Raw genomic sequence first — 5,314 nt, 5'->3', positions numbered from 1 at the left:
CAGCTGAATTCTATAAGAAATTCAGAGACGATTTAACAGCAATTCTCCTCAAACTCTTCAACAATATTGAAAGGGAAGCAATTCTCCCCAACTCATTCCTGGAAGCAAATATTACCTTGATATCAAAACCATAGAAAGACCCAAACAAAAAAAAGAGAACTACAGATCAATCTCCCTGATGAACATAGGTGCAAAAACTCTCAACAAGATACTAGCAAACAGAATGCAGCCAAGATTATACACCATGACCAGGTGGGATTCATCCCATGGATGCAGGGATGGTTCAATTTACACAAATCTATAATTGTAATATATCAATCAATAGGGCCAAAACCGAAAATCACACAATCATTTCCATAGATGCAGAAAACTCTTTTGACATTCATGATTTAAAAAAAAACAAACCTACAGAAAATCAGAATAGATGGTCTCTACCTCAAGCTGATAAAATACAACTATGACAAACCAACAGCCAACATCATGCTAAATAGACAAAAACTGAAAGCTTTCACTTTAAAATCAGGAACAAGACAAAGATATCCATTGTTACCACCCCTATTTAATATAGTTCTGGACACATTAGCTATAACAATTATACAAGGGAGAGAAATAAAAGGAATAAAGAATGGAAAAAAAAAAGAAATGAAATTATCATTATTCAAAGATGACATACTATTCTATGTAGAAGACTCCAGAGATTCCACCAAAAGACTTGTAGATTTAATAATCGAATTCTGGAGCATAGGGGTTACAAAGTTAACATTAAAGAATCAATAGCGCTTGCATATACAACACATTAACAGAGAAATTAGGGAAACTATGCATCTCACAATAACATCCAAAAATATGAAATATTTAGGAACCAATCTAACTAAGAAAGTAAAAGATCTATACAGTGAAAATTATAACACTCTGAGAAAAGAGATTGAAGAGCATGTTAGAAAATGGAAAGATATTTCTTGCTTGTAGATAGAATCAACATTGTAAAAATGGCCATACTCTCAAAATTGTTCTATAGATTCAATGCAATCCCAATTAAAATATCATTAGTATACCTCACAGATCTAGAGAAAATCCTAAAATTCATCTGGAACCAGAAGAGACCTAGAATAGCAACGTCAATCCTGGGCAACAGAGGAAAGGCAGGAGGCATCACAATCCCTGACTTGAAATTATACTACAAAGCTACTGTGATAAAATCAGCCTGGTACTGGCAGGAACACAGACCTGAGGGCTCAATGGAACAGATTAGATGGTGTCAGCATCGTCGCCATCATAGCTGGGACTCTTGTTGGTATCACTGTAATCATCTACTTGTCCTCTGCTCCCAGTGGGCCCTGTATGTATACATCAGTAGAAGAGTCTTCAGTTCTTCCTGCATCTGCTGCTAACTGTTGCCACCCAGAGACATCTCATTTAGTGGGATCAAACCCAGCATGTCAAGCTTTCTTCTGTGTAACGATCAGAGATCATCTTCTGGTACCTCTTGGTGTTTTGTTAATTATGTTTACTTGTTGGAACTGTGTAATTCTAACCATGAATAAAACGCCTTTGCCAAAAAAAAAAAAAAAAAAGATACAGACAAAACTACAAACATGCTTAGGCAAGCACAGGGACCGTTTCAATCCCCAGCACCACCTTCCTTGTTGGCCCTGCCCCCAGGAGCGCTAAGCTGGCCACCAAAACTGGGCATGGTGACACACACCTGTAATCCCAGTGCTGGGGAGGTTGAAAACTTGCAGATCACCATGAGTCTGAGCTGAGTAATAGACCCTGTACCAGATAGATAGATAGATAGATAGATGATAGATAGATAGATAGATAGAGAGTTGGTTTTGTTTTTTTTTTTTATTTTAGGGAAGGGTCTACAGGGTGTTTAGGATCTCACTAGTAGAGCAGATTCATAGTGATCTGCCTGTTTACAGCCTCCCAAGAGCTGGGATTACAGGCGCGTGACATCACACCCATTCTCAATTGCCATCTCAGCATGCCCCAGGGGCGGGGCTGGCAAGGCAGGCCTGTTGATCAAAACCCTGGCCCCTGCGCCTGCCTGCAGGCACTTTAATCCCTGGGCTATTTGGCTACCCCCCCCACCAATATATTTTTAAAAGAAAAAAAGACTACAAATTCAGCCACCTTATTTTGACAAAGGGGCCAAACATGTTGGGAGAAACATAGCCTCTTTAATAAATGGTTCTGGAAAAACTGGCTGTCCACATGCCAAAAAACTAAAATTAGATCCATGTCTATCACCATGCACTAAACTAAAGTCAAAATGGATAAAAGATCTAAATATTAAAACAGAAACACAGGGGGCCTGGCCCTAGCTCAGGCCTTTAAGTGGCTGCTTCCACAAAGCTGTCAGCCTCAGGTTGCTGGAGTTCGAACCTCACACCTCTCCCGCTGGCCAAAAGTGCCCTGAAGGCATTCGAGCAACAAAAAAAAAATAAATAAATAAAATAAAATAAAACAGAAACACTAAATCTACTGGAGGAAAAAGCAGGTAGAAATCTTGAAGACAGGGATAGGCAGAGAAAGAATTAACAGCTGGACTTGAATTTTATTGAAAAATTTTCACACATCAAAAGAAATCAGAGTAAAAAGAAATCAAAAATCACACCAGCAGAGTAAAAATAAAAGACACAAATTGGGAAAAAAATTTAGCCAACTGTCCCTCAGACAAAAGACCTCTATCTAGAATATATAAAACATATTTTAAAATTTTCCCCCTGTGGTGCTGCTGGGCCTATAGGTCTGTGTAGGGCTACGGATGTGGGTCTATATTACACAGGATGGGTTTTGTTAAGGTTGTCAAGAATAAGGCCTACTTTAAGAGATACTAAGTGAAGTTTAGAAGACAGTAAGAGGGAAAAACTGATTGCTATGCTAGGAAATGCTTGATAATCCAGGACAAAAATAAGTACAGCGCACCTAAATACAGGATGATAGTTCATGTCACTAACAGAGATATCATTTCTCAGATTGCTTATGTCCGTATTGAAGGGGACATGACAGTCTGTGCGGCATATGCACATGAACTACCAAATATGGTGTGAAAGTTGGCCTAACAAATTGTGCTGCAACATATTGTACTGGCCTGCTGCTGTCTGCAGGCTTCTCAATAGGTCTGGCATGGATAAGCTCTATGAAGGCCAGGTGGAGGTGACTGGAGATGAATACAATGTGGAAGGCATTGATGGTAAACCTGGAGCCTTCACCTGCTACTTGGCTGCAGGCCTCGCCAGAACTACAACTGGCAATAAGGTTTTTGGAGCCGTAAAGGGTGCTGTGGATGGAGGCCTGTCTATCCCTCACAGTGCCAAACAATTCCCTGGTGATGATTCTGAAAGCAAGGAGTTCAGTGCAGAAGTATATCAGAAGCACATCGGGGCTCAGAATGTCGCAGACTATATGCGCTACCTAATGGAAGAAGATGAAGATGCCTACAAGAAACAGTTCTCTCAGTACATAAAGAACAATGTAACTCCAGACATGATGGAAGAGATGGATAAGAAAGCTCATGCTGCTATATGAGAGAATCCAGTCTATGAAAAGAAGCCGAAGAGAGAAGTTAAGAAGAAGAGGTAGAACTGTCCCAAAATGTCCCTTGCCCAGAAGAAAAATTGGGTAGCTCAAAAGGAGGCAAGCTTCCTCAGAGCTCAGGAATGGGCTGCTGAGAGTTAAACCAAATTTCCAGGAAGATTTTTCAGATAAAGACCAATAAACTTGTTCATCAAGAAAAAATAAATAAATAAATATCAGGCCCCCCCCAAATTCAAAAACCCAATCCAAAAATGGGCATCTGAGAGGAACACAAACTTCACAGATTAAGAAATACGTATAGCAGATAAATACATGGAAAAATGTTCAACATCATTGGTCATTCAGGAAATACAAATTAAAACAACATTGAGATTCCATCTCACCCCAGAAAGAATGGCTATCATCAAGAAGTCAACTAATAACAAATGCTGATGAGGAAAAGGAAACCCTTTTCCATTGGTGGGAGTGCAGACTGGTGCAACCAGTATAGAAATCAGTGTGGACCTCAAAAAACTAGGATTAGAGGTCCCATTCAACCCAGCTGTTCCCTTCCTGGGTATTTTTCCCAGAAGAACTGAAAACATCATACCACAGCTATATATGTGCACCCATGTTTATAGCAGCACAATTTGTCGTAGTTAAATCTTGGAAACAACCCAAATGCACATCAACTAAAGAATGGACAAAAAAGATATGATATTTTTATACAGTGGAGTATTACTCAGTTATTGAAAATGATAAACTGGAGGTCTTTTATAGCAAATGGATGCAACTAGAGCCTGTACTCATACATGAAATAAATCAGACTTGCATGTGTACACATTGTTTATCTACCAAGTATAAGAACCTGAAAGAGTAAATAAAAATTTAAAAGTACAATATATACTGTGAAAGGGAAAGAAACTTCTCAAAAGGAAGGAACAACTGGGATGAGGGACAGGAGAAAGAAAGGAAAAAGGAAGGGGAAAAAAATCTATACACAGGATAGCTTGCATAACCGTACTGCTAATCTCTATTGGTCTACTGCAATCTGAGCAACTAATTTGAAAACAATATGCAATATAACAACTATTGTTGAATTTCTATCATCTTGTTTAGCAAAAATCTGTATCATTTCTAAATTTTGTTTATCTATCTATCTATGAATATACTGTATAGCTCCCCAATGAATAAATAAATAAAACAGCTTACCATTAATTTACATTTGGGGTGCTCTTCTCAAGGGCCTGAGACTTTGATTCCCTGAGAGGATTCTGGCTGGAATTTCCAGAAGGCCAAGACAGTGAAGGCACCAGGTAAGCAGCAGCTGGGAACTCAGAGGGTAGGAAATCGGGGGAGGGTTTTCCACACCTACACCAAGGTGTATCTTCCTGGATTTGAAGGATAAATCCAGACCACCACTCCCTCCCTGGGACTCCTCCCTCCAGCCAGTGGACTTCCAAGTATGAGCTCAACCCTGAGCACCCTGTAAGAAGTGAAGTAGTACACAGAGCAGTAGCGTATCAGCAGGAAGAAGCAGAAGTTCTCAGGCATAAGTGTATTTTATGCTTTCAACTGTAAAACCATGATGGAAGAGCATAAAAATCATTAACTTGGGAGGTTGCCCAGGCTTCACTCTGCTTAGCGCACAGTCAGAGGACAGAGGTCAAGGCACGGGCAATCAGCGAAGAGAAAGGGACGAACAAGGACGGAGAACAAGCAACTAATCCAGGGAGCAGGAACTGGCGAGGGAGGCACGGGGAGGACAGCAAGCCTGGGAGTGAGCATTTCC

At 40.0% G+C, this 5,314-nt stretch overlaps 1 pseudogene; it reads left to right on the top strand.

Annotated features, from left to right (window-relative positions):
* Window positions 1–2,792: 2,792 nt before the first annotated feature.
* On the top strand, window positions 2,793–3,684 carry LOC101574415 (annotated as a pseudogene).
* Window positions 3,685–5,314: the final 1,630 nt, after the last annotated feature.

The sequence above is a fragment of the Octodon degus genome, unplaced genomic scaffold (assembly GCF_000260255.1).
Source record: "Octodon degus isolate 3935 unplaced genomic scaffold, OctDeg1.0 scaffold00002, whole genome shotgun sequence".
NCBI classification, from domain to species: Eukaryota; Metazoa; Chordata; class Mammalia; order Rodentia; family Octodontidae; genus Octodon; species Octodon degus.
This window is presented reverse-complemented; position numbering and strand designations above follow the sequence as displayed.